The sequence below is a fragment of the Jatropha curcas genome, chromosome 8, assembly GCF_041381405.1.
Source record: "Jatropha curcas cultivar XTBG-Jc1 chromosome 8, XTBG_Jcur_1.0, whole genome shotgun sequence".
Taxonomy (NCBI): domain Eukaryota; kingdom Viridiplantae; phylum Streptophyta; class Magnoliopsida; order Malpighiales; family Euphorbiaceae; genus Jatropha; species Jatropha curcas.
The window spans coordinates 23086212-23098665 of record NC_143158.1 but is presented as its reverse complement, the minus strand read 5'-3'; the positions used below and the strand labels follow the sequence as shown (position 1 = coordinate 23098665).

The 12454-nt window shown below is 35.3% G+C and overlaps 1 non-coding gene and 1 pseudogene across 1 annotated transcript; one reads left to right on the top strand and one right to left on the bottom strand.

The window, feature by feature from the left end:
• Positions 1 to 6649: 6649 nt before the first annotated feature.
• LOC149494362 (uncharacterized) lies at positions 6650 to 12220 on the bottom strand (annotated as a pseudogene).
• Positions 11619 to 11725, top strand: LOC149494363 (small nucleolar RNA R71). Its single transcript, XR_016322336.1, has one exon. It is a non-coding gene; the product is annotated as a small nucleolar RNA R71 (small nucleolar RNA).
• Positions 12221 to 12454: the final 234 nt, after the last annotated feature.

Below are 12454 nucleotides of genomic sequence, written 5' to 3'. Positions count from 1 at the left end.
GATATAATTCAACCTCTCAGTATAGAATTATTCTATATATTATATGTATTTCTACTTATAATATATACCTTATCTTGTTAAATATTAAACCTAGTACTTATTCTTTGATTATTTCAATAAGACAGATTTAACTTTGACAGAAATAAGTGAAATATGCATATGTAAATTCAACTAAGTGAATTAAATCTCTTTGATCTTTACTAAACTATTTCCTTCTGAGAATATAATTTAGTAACCTTGATTAAACAAAGATCAAAAGATAACTTAAGGAACTTTTATTGAATGATACCAATTTAAATTGTTGCTTTGCATAGAAAGGTTATGAAGAACAACATACAACAAGTCTATAAAACAAGAGAAAGAAGTAATCAAACTGAAGCCTCCGGAGGATGTCATACCTCGAGGAACTTCCTGATGTTCTTGGCACAATCAATAACAAGTGACTCTCGTCAACTTGCTCTAAGTACTACTATCACACCTCTCTCTTTTATACAATCTAATTCTTCAGAATATTAATCTGAATCTGTATTTGAATCTCAATATCAATGCCTTCTTCCTTCACTTTGATTGCTATTTATAGAAGAGGAGAGTGATGTTGGTTATGGTGGTGATTGGTTGGCCAAAAGGTGCTTGAGGTGACTTCTCTTGGGAAGAGTCCCGACCATTGCATGGGAAGACATTTATTTTTGATGAAAGGACAGCAATTACGTCTCCTGGAAAACACGACTCGCGCTCGTGAGGTTAAAGGTCGCGATCGCGACTTTTGCTTTAAATGTCTCTGCCTCTCAGGAGTGCTTCTCGCGCTCGCGCAAATGGATGTCGCGCTCGCGACTTTCGCTTGCAAACCTTCTGACTTGCTGGAGTGCTTCTTGCGCTCGCGTATATAAATGTCACGCTCGCGACTTTCGTTTTGGTGCCTGCTTGGTCTTCTGGCAGGTAGGTTGCATGCGCGACGTCTTCTGGTGCTCGCAACTGGTCTGTTTCTTCTCCAACGTGACTTGCTTCGCGGTGCGAAGTCCACTGAGCAATTCTCTTCTATTTTTATCAACTTTTGGTCCTTTTTTCTATATAAAGCAAGCTTTTTCATTCCTTTGCTCAAATTGTGTACCTGTAATTACTTTGAAACAAAAACAACACGAGAAAACGTAAAATATATAAAAATAACACGCATTCATGCAAACTATATGAAAATAACATAATAAAATTTGCCCGCTTTGCGAGCTATCAATTCCCCCACACTTAGCTTTTTGCTTGTCCCTAAGCAAAATATTCATCCTTCTTTTTGAACTTCATGTTGATCATGTTTATTTTTACTCGTTGATTTAGACTTCTTAAGTAATCTACCAAAGATAAGAGATTGATGTATTTATGAACTAAGTAGTATAAATGAATATGACATGTAAAATTTCAATATAGCAAACAGAAATCTAAAGTATACAAAATCTAGTCATTTTAAAATATGAGATAGGTAATCCTCTTTCCTTAGAATGAAAAATAGGAAGTACTTAGGATAGCACATATGTATTTGTTTCTTATCTCAAGGCATTTTAGGTAATCTATTTTCTATCTCACTAAGTGGTTGCATTTTATGCTCCATACCACTTTTATATTTCTTTTGTGGTTGCATTTTATGCTCCATACCACTTTCTTTTTTTCGTTTTTTTTTATTTTTATAAAATATGTGGGAATGTAAATGGTAAGTGGTTGCATTTTATGCTCCATACCACTTTTGCTTTAGAACGAATTTTCCGTTATTCCCTCTATCGTATATTTTTCTCTCTTTGAAATACCTTCATCCTTTATTGACTTGAAACATACAATTATTTAGTTTCCCTTTTCTTCCTATTCTTCATTCAAGTTAGGATTCAAGCTTCTTTAAAGCAAAAGATAATGTCTATATAGTTAACTAAAGATTAATATTTGCTAATGAAAATTTCAATATGTCATATGTAATATATTAATACCTAAGTTCATATAAGCATTTAAATCTCTTTAATCATGGTATATTAATCAAGACTTCTATTTCAACAAGCAAAATATAAACAAATCAATATGTAGAGACTAAAACATTGAACTAAGGCAAAGAAGTTGACTTTTTTAATTGTTACAATTGTTTTTTTTTTTAAATGAAATGAAGAATTAGGTCTCCCCCACACTTAAAAGACACAATATCCTCATTGTGGGAGGGTACATGCAAATAACTCACACTGCACATGCATAAACACACAAAAGTACTGAAAATAAAAAGAAAAACTAAAGAGGGACAGAAAAACCTTGGGCCTCTGGAGAACCTGGAGGTGACGGAGTGAATTTGATGTTTTGTTTGTGGAAATATTTCATCCACTTCCGTTCCATACGTTCGTGGTTTTTCTGGATTGTGTGCAGTTGTTGTCCCATGTCAAATACTGTGACTTGCAAAGTCTCCGGCGATTGCTGTAATGCTTCCACCTTACTCAACACTTGCTTCCATCCAGCGACTTCATCTTCTTCTTCTGCTGCGTGAGAAGATGATGTGACTGGTGCTTTGCCTTTCCGCTGTCTTTGCAATTGGGCATCAGAGGTTCCTTCATCTCGATCGCTTTGCCCGACTCTTCTTTCCCATGGCTTCCAACGATACATTACTGTGGTGCCTGTTTTCACTTCCTCAACTAAACCTGTTTTCTTTAAGAATGCGCCATCCATATACCGAAAAATGACTGTAGGCTGGGGCTGATAGGGTGGAATAGGCATACGAGCAGCATATGTCAAGATAGATGCCATGCTACCGACCCCTAAAGTAACCTTGCCTTGATGACGAGAGGCGTTGTATATTTTATCTAGCACTATGCCTGCAATATCCACTCGTTTTCCCTGCAAAATAGTATCCAACACAAACAAATCCCTTGTTTGGACTTTGGAGGCTTCCACTCGTCCAAACAAAGCATAACACAACTATTTATGCAGGTATAAAATACTCTCATCCTTAATCCATTTGTTTCCAGCATTTCGAGGAGTAAAAGATGATTGACCCGTTAGAATTTCCCAAATGGAAGTCGCATTCCAACCTTTCGGTTTAGAAGCGAATCCGTTTCTGGGGAATCCTAACCATTGGTGCATTTTATCATAATCCACAGTTAAATCCTCGCCATCCACTCTAAATTTGATCGCCATTTCCGTGTCATCTACCCAGTCAATGGTACTCAATAACTCCAAACTCAATTTAGCATTTTCAGGAATTTTCAATTGACTAAATATTTCAAAGTTCAGGGTTTTCAAATATTCTTGAACTTTCTCTAAAATGCCGGTATTTTGCAAAAAGTTTTGGTCAAGAAGATACATACCCGTGAAATTGCATTTTGCTAGGCGGGTGAAACGTTCTCCTTCTTCTATAGTATATATAGGGAAAGGAGCCTTATACCTGGAAGCCAAATCCCTTCTTGCTGGTGCAGAGGAAGAAGATCCTTCCTTGTTTTTCTTGGCCTTTTGTTTGAATGGCATTGTGAGTGTTCGGATGGAGATTTTTTTCGTTCAAGATACACAGAAAAGTGGGTTGCTGGAAATTTGTATTGCACTTGATAAAGTTGGGGGTTTGTAAACAGGGGAATGGAAATTCTTATATAGATGGTTTTAGGGAAAGATAGGGTTGAGTAGTTAATGGGGAAGTTGAAAAGGAAGAGTTTTGATTGGATTTGAAAGGGTATTGTGAACCCCTTCCCCAAAAATAGGCATATAAAGAATATGACTAAGGGCAGAAATGCACGTGCATGTGTGAGTCGCCACCTTGTTTAATTATTTTAGGGTAAACTAGGAAAAAACCCTAAGTTGACTCCAATTTTAATTAACCTAATTACTAGATTAATTATCCCAATGTTTAAGGCATAGTTTGTGAACCCAAGGTGGATCCCGAGACCATGTCATGATGATGAACTAACCAATGAATGAATGCTTTGCAAGGTAAATGATGTAATTGGACCAATGAAATGTTTAAGTGATTTCGATTTGCCGCTCGGGGTTAGATCCCAAACGTGCCTACGTACTTCCGTTTAAATGGAAGATCAAAGTCGACGTAGTTCGATAGGCCTTTTTTAAAGGGCTTTGAATGGGTATGCTTAATGCATGAGTGTGTGTATGCTTCGTGCATTTTGTTTAGGCATTTTGCCAAAGAATTGATTGATTTGATTAGGCGTTTGTTGCCAAAAGTGTTGGTTTAAGGCTTTTAACCCAAAAGATTGATTTAGGCGATTTGTTTGCCAAAAGTTGATGTGATTTAGGCAATTTATTTGCCAAAAGGGATTATTTGAAGGCTTTTAGCCAAAATAGGTTGATTTAGGCAATTTGTTTGCCAAAAGTGTTGATTGGGCGATTGTCGCCAAAATTAATTGATTTAAGGCTTTCAGCCAAAAGATTGATTAATTCAAGGCATTTTGCCAAAGCTTCGATTTAAGCGATTTGTCGCTAAAAATGGTTAATCTTATTTATAGGCAATTTGTTTGCCAAAAGTGATCAATTGAATTGAAATATAGGCAATTTATTGCCAAAAAACGTGGTTAATTAAGGCTATTTAGCCACAATTATTGATTAATTGGACTTAAGCCGGACTGTTCGAAATAAAGGTGATTATACCATAGTCATTAATTAACTAGGTACTTTAGCCAATATGTTCGGAGTTTAAGCATTAATACCACGATTATTGATTAACCGGGCATTTAAGCTTAATCATATTTAATTGAGGCAGTTTGTTTGCCAAACTGATGACGTGAATGCATTTATGCAGCAGTTTAATTCAGAATTGGAGTAGAAGAGAAATTATGCAAATTATTAAAATGGGCAGAGTTTCGTTTATTTACCTGAGTCAGTCGTCGGCCACTTCTTAGCTCCAGGTTAAGCTCCTCGTTAGGATATTTAATTACAGTTAATTTAACTTAAGTGACCAATTAACAAAGCAAAAAAGCAATAGAAGCTAAATTAAAATGCAGAAAAGCAGTAAACAGAACCACAAGGAGTGTAGGGGAGAAGAGAGCGTCCGTCAACACAGACTGAGTCCTTAAAAATGACGAATCGGGGCTGTATTTATAGGAAAAAACAGGCCGGAGGGCAGTTCTGACCACCCTGGAGGGCGGTCACAACTGCCGATAGAGGGCGGGCGCTCCCGCCGTGGACGGCGGGTGCTGTCACCACTAGCTAGTTTTTCGTTCCAAAGGCTTTTTCGGGAGTTTCGTACCTCCAAAAAAATATTCTAGGACCAGTTCTGCGATCCTCGTAATTTTTCGGACGTTTCAAGTACCATATTGGCATACTTTCGGTGAACTTTTCGAATGGCCTCCGGTCCGGCCGGACTGTTTGCAGTCTGGGAAAACATGCTTTTTTTGAGCCTCAAAATTTGAGTATTCACAGGTATTTACAGTTTTTGCAGGTTTGAATACCTTGGGAAGGAGAAGAATTGAATTTGAATGTGAGAGGGCAGTTGAGAGTTCTGATCGTTGGAAAGTCGCGCCAGTAATTTGCTGGAGTCGCGATCGCGTTTTAGGTGCACGCCTCGCGAATGGTTGTCTCCGTTCTCTCTGACTTCTGTTGTACCCTAATCACGCCCATGCTTGATATGGTCGCGATCGCGAAACTAGATCTCAACGCTTCTGACTTGTTTAGCAGAGAACTCGCGTTCGTGCAGTTTCATTCTTGAGATCGCAAGAGGGGATCTCAAAGTTTCTGACTTCTTTGGTGGAGAACTCGCGCTCGCGCTTTATATTTTCGCGATCGCGATTGTTGATTAAAAACCTTCTGTCTCTTTTTTACAACAATCGCGCTCGCGCCTTTTGCAGTCGCGCTCGCGAATCTGTTCCCTGCAAAAATAAACTTTCCTGCACACTTGACTTTTGATGAGTTCTTTTTTTTTATAATAATAATACTAAATAATAAAATAGTAATTTATAATAAACATAGTATGTAAGTGGATATTGATATTATACATACCTATTGCGTTGATTCAAAATGTTACTTGTGGTGGATCATCAATTTTATCACCCAGATAAAGCTTACACCTTAAACAAGAATGGTTCATCCCATAAGAAATTTTTAGCATCTGTATAGAACTTCTTTCGTTGTGCATAAGTCATATCTGGAGGTATTATGTTAGAAGCTAGAAAATTTGCAATGTCAGCATACCAAGGTGTGAAAACATGTTGTACTAACATTAAATTTTCATCAGGAAAATTTTCATTTATAACTGTAGATTCTCCTATTGGTCCTTCTTCATTTTCCAGACGTGATAAATGATCAGCAACTAAATTTTCAGAACCCTTTTTATCTCTGATTTCAATGTCAAATTCTTGCAATAATAATACCCATCTAATAAGACGTGGTTTTGCATCTTTCTTAGCAAATAGGTATTTCAATGCAGAATGATCAGTATAGATTATGACTTTGGCTCCTAACAAATATGATCTAAATTTATCACATGCATATACCACAGCCAACATTTCTTTCTCAGTAGTTGTATAATTCATTTGAGTACTAGTTAGAACATGGCTAGCATAGTATATCACATGCAATTTCTTATCATGTCTTTGTCCTAAAACACAACCAACAGCAACATCACTAGCATCACACATTATTTCAAATGGTAATCCCCAATCGGGTTTTGCCATAATAGGTGCACTTACTAATGCATTCTTTAAGTATTAAAGGCTTTCAAACAATCTGGAGAAAAATCAAAAGATGCATCTTTAATAAGTAAGTTAGTTAAAGGTTTAGCAATGATAGATAAATTCTTGATAAACCTTCTATAGAATCCTGCATGGCCTAGAAAAGATCTAATACCCTTAACAGTAGTAGGAGGAGGTAACTTTTCTATGGCTTCTATCTTTGCCCTATCTGTTTGGATTCCTTCCTTACTTATTTTGTGCCCTAAAACAATGCCCTCATCAACCATAAAGTGGCATTTCTCCCAATTTAAAACTAAGTTAGCACTTTCACATCTTGACAATACTAGATCTAAATTTTTCAAACAACTTTCAAATGAATCACCATAAACAGAAAAGTCATCCATGAATACCTCCATAATTTTCTCTATGTAGTCATTAAAAATTGCGGTCATGCAACGTTGAAATGTTGCAGGTGCATTGCATAATCCAAAAGGCATGCGTCTATATGCAAGTGTACCAAATGGACAAGTAAATGTGGTTTTCTCTTGGTCATTCGGAAAGATATAAATCTGAAAATATCCAAAATATCCATCGAGAAAACAATAGAAAGCATGACCAGCAATTCTTTCTAACATTTGATCTATGAATGGTAATGGAAAATGATCTTTTCTTGTAGCTGAATTGAGTTTCCTATGATCAATACATACCCTCCAACCTGTAGTGGTCCTAGCAGGGATTAGTTCACCATTTTCGTTTTTTATTACAGTCATTCCTCCCTTTTTAGGCACACATTGAATTGGACTAACCCATTGGCTATCTGAAATTGGGTATATTATTCCTGCATCTAACAACTTAATAATATCTTTCTTCACTACTTCTTTCATATTAGGATTAAGTCTCCTTTGTCTTTCTGCCTTAGGTATATGTCCATCTTCAAGATTGATGTAATGCATGACTCGATTTGGACTTATCCCCTTAAGATCAGAAATTTGCCATCCTATACTCTTAATCCTATTTCTAACAATTTTTAGCAAGTCATTTTCTTGATCTATAGTTAATTTGTTAGAAATAATTATAGGAAGTGTGTGGTTTTCACCTAAGAAACCATATTGTAGATGACTAGGTAACTCTTTAAGGTCTACTATTGGTGGACTTTCAATTGATGGAGGCAAAGGCTCGTGTTCTCTAAGTAACATTTCAGGTCTTAAATTTATAAAATCCTCTCCTTCATTATTTGCATTTTCTTTATATTTATCATTACTTTCCAAAGCAAAAATTTCCTGTGCACATGCATCAACTAAATCAATTCTCATGCAATTACCTTCATCCATAGGATATTTCATAGCTTTGTCTATATGAAACTCAATGACATCATCACCTATCCTAAGGATTAACTTTCCTTCTGAAACATCAATTAATGCCCTCCCTGTGTTCATAAATGGTCTTCCTAAAATAAGAGGACAATTTTCATCATAAACAAAATCAAGTATGACAAAATCAGTAGGAAAAATAAACTTGTCAACCTTAACAAGTACATCTTCAATGATACCATAGGGTCTTTTAATAGATTGGTCAGCAAGTTGTAAAACCATATTAGTTTGTTGGCTCAAGGGTCAATTTTATCTTGAGATTTTGATGATTATACAAAACAAATAAATTTAATATTCTTGCATGTGCTAATATTATTTTATGCAGAAATTATTGTTTAAATTTATTGAAGAAATGAAGTTCCTACATCCCAAGATTTTTATTTGAAGACCATGAAGATTAATGAAGATATTTTCTATTGGTTAGTATTATAATAAGTCTTAGGAAATTATTGTAGGATAGAGAGTAAATAATTTTATAAGCACAAATCTATTTTATCTCTCTCAAAATTGTTTTGAAATGTTTTTGAATAAATTTATTAAGAGGATATAGCCAAAATCTTTACTCTTCACGTTTTTCCATTTAAAATATCTTTGGAGTAAATATTCTTGGTAGCTATTAAATGAAATTCTGCAAAAAGCATTTTCCGATCTAAAAAGCAGTTTTTGATTTAATACAGCTGCTGTTTCTGATATAAATGTTACACTATTTTCTAAACTGAACCTTTTCATCTCCAAACCTTGCATGTGTAAATATTAAATGTGGTTTGACAGCCCTTTTAATTGCAACCCATGCATTGCCTCGTTAGTTTAAAAACATCAGAAACTTCATTGCTCATTAAAGCAAAAAATCTCAACGTCAACTTCAAAGAGACTATCATCTTTTCATATAAAAACCATTTCCTCTTTCAAAAAGTTGGGGTTTTTGCAAAAAGAGTATGAGTCCATTGTTCAAAGTTTAAATCTCTCTAAGCTCTCTCTTCAATCCCCCTATTTCTTTTCGTCTCTTTGCTTCAAGAAAAATTTTTAAGAGAAAAGAAAATTTATTAACAACATTTTCTGAAGAACAGTTCTGATCTTTAAATCTGTGTTCTAAACTCGTTTTCTGTTCTTCCTGTGCTTATATTTGCATTTCTCTCTGTCTATATAGATTTTGTAATCTGTTGTAGACAGGCTCTTTATTTGAAAAACTTTTGTGTAATAGCTTAGGTGAAAAGCTATGGTGTTATAGGTTATCAAGCGACCTTCTCCTTGTGTGAGATTCTAATGTCTTGATTTGAGTTTCTAATCTCAGCAAAATCAGAAAGGGTTGAGGTTAACTAGAACCTTTGGAAAATCTAGTGGGATAAAGGTTAGATCTAGGTGTTGATCTATTTCCTTGTATTGTTGATTTGTCTCTTACCCTTGAAAAGAGATAACATAGTGCAGGATCTCAAGATGCGTCTTGGGGAGAGGATGTAGGCGAGTTAGTGCCGAACCACTATAAATCTCTGTGTTTATCTTCTTTTACTTTTTGAAGTTCTGCTTGATTATATTCTATTTACGCAACTGTTAATCTGTTTAGAAATGCAAAGTTGTTAATGAGTTTCTGATTCTAATCGTGAATAAGCTTTATCTCTGTGGAACATTAGAACTCTGGATTTCTGTATTGTGATTATACCAAGTTCTAATCTGTCCTTCTATATTTAGTGTAATCCACAATATGAATTATAATCAGTTTTTCTAATCTTGCTTAAAGCTTTGTGAACCAGTTCTAAAATGCAATAACTGTTATTCACAGAGGCTTTCTAAAATAGCAATAAACTTTGTGAAGCTGTTCTAATCGCAATAGCTGTTCTTCACAGAGTCTTTCTAAAATAGCAATAAACTTTGTGAAGCTGTTCTAATCGCAATAGCTGTTCTTCATAGAGTCTTTCTAAAATTGCTTAAGCTTTGTGAAGCTGTTCTAATCGCAATAGCTGTTCTTCACAGAGTCTTTCTAAACTTGTTTATGCTTTGTGAAGTAGTTCTAAATGCAATAACTATCCTTCACAGAGTTATTCTAAAATTGCTTAAGCTTTGTGAAGCAATTCTAAATGCAATAATTGTTCTTCAAAAAGTCTTTCTAATCTTGCAATAAGCTTTGTGAGGAAGTTCTAAACTTGATAACTAACTCTCACAAACGCTTTCTAATTCCGCTGCAATAGAATTCTGATTTTTATTTTTGAAAGTTAAATTTTTAGAAAACCCAATTCACCCCCCCTCTTTGGTTGTGCCATACATAAACGGGACCCACATAGTTCTTTTAACTTCATCTTCTAAACCCAATTTCTTAAAGAGAGATAATGGCATCAAATTAATACTTGCTCCTAAATCAGAAAGGCATCTAGGGAAATCTACTTTACCTAATTTGCATGGTATAGTAAAGCTTCCTGGATCCTTGAGTTTAGTAGGTAACTTACTTGAGATTATGGAACTACAATCCTCAGTCAGAGTGACTGTTGACACATCTTCCCAACTACGTTTCCTTGAGATCAACTCTTTAAGAAACTTACCGTAGTTTGGAATTTGCGTAATAGCTTCCATGAGTGACATGTTAATATGCAAATTTTTCAATTTATCAATAACATTTAAGAACTGCTTGTCTTGCTCTTGCTTCTTTAGCCTTTGTGGAAAAGGTGGCTTGGATTGATAAGTTTTAATATTATCCTCTCCCTTGTCCTTTCCTTTTTCCTGTTCTTTTGCTCCTGCACTATTTACTTCAATGCTCGGTTCACAAACTGGCTCCACAGTTGTATTATTCAAAACATTAGCATCAATACCCGAAGGAACTACTTTATCTACAATTTTTCCACTTCGTAAAGCAATGGCACTTGCATTTTCCTGAGGATTCTTTTCTGTATTACTAGGAAGATTTCCCACTTCTCGTGAGGAAATAGCATTTGCAAGCTGCCCTACTTGTACCTCCAAGTTATGTATGGATGATGAATGGTTTTTGAATAACTTGTCAAACTTTGATTCTAACCATTTAAAATTATCGTCTTGACTACTCATTTTCTAGTTAATTCCCTCCAAAAATTTATCAATTTTACTAGTCAATTGTCCTAGTCTATCTTGAGATTGACTAACCTGATTGCCCCTATCTTGGTTATCATGGTTTCTCCAAAAAGAATTATGATAATTACGATTTTCAGCATTATAAGTATTCGAGTATGGACCGCGAACTTGTCCTTGAACATAATTCACTTGTTCCTCCATAACCGGATGCTTATAATTACATTCATTTGACACATGCTCATTTTGACCACAATTGTCACAAATAAGAGATGTTGTTCTACTCATGTTTAAGTTATCAATTTTATATGACAAGGCAAAAATCTGTGCTTGCATCATAGTTAAGGGGTCTAATTCATGAACTTTCTTTACCGAATTCTTTGAAGAAGAAGAAGATGACTCATTATTAACAGTAGAATGACTTACCTGAGTCCTTTCGGTTGGCCATATGCTATTATTGTTGGCCATTTCTTCTAGTAACTCAATTGCATCATTAGTAGTCTTCTTCATTAATAATCCCCCTGCCATAGCATCTATAGTTCCTCTTGTAGACGGAGTAACCCCATTGTAGAAAGTTTGAATCAATATATTTTGGGGAAGGCCATGGTGTGGGCAAACTCGTTGGAGTTCTTTATAGTGATCCCATGCCTCATATAGGGATTCATTTTCATGTTGGGTAAATGAGGTTATTTCTTTGATAAGCTTAGCAGTTTTTGCTAGTGGGAAGTATTTAGACAAGAAAGCTTGGGCTAGTTGTTCCCAAGTAGTGATAGAATTTGGTGGTAATGAATTCAACCAAGCTTTTGCCTTATCTTTCAATGTGAAAGGAAATAGACGTAACTTAATAGCATCTGCTGTTACTGAATTCATCTTGAATGTATCACAGATCTCAAGAAAACTGGCTATGTGAGAGTTAGGATCCTCATTCGGTAATCCATAAAATTGAACACTATTTTGGATCATTTGTAATAAAGCAGGTTTAATCTCAAATCGGTTAGCATTTACCGGTGGACGTACTACTCCTTTTCGTGAACCATTTAAACTTGGAGTGACATAGTCCATCAATCTCTGTGGCGGATTTCCATCAGCCATAACTCTTGAATTTCTTCTTTTCTTTTTCTTCTTCTGTTGTGAAAGAAACTGTTCAATCTCAGGCTGATAATCTTCTAATTCACTATTCGAAGATCTGGTACTTGGCATATGAGGTATGTAAATTATGTGTCCCTGCAAAATTTTGAATAAAAAATAAGTAAGTATCTTAATTAAAATAAACTGTAAATCACATATAAGAATATTTCGTTAAATGACAGAACACCATTCCCCGGCAACGGCGCCAAAAACTTGTTGCGTCTCTTTTGAGTTCCCGCAAGTATACAGATCGCAACGTAGTAATAAAAAGATCGATCCCACGAGGAACGGGTTAACTCCATTTGC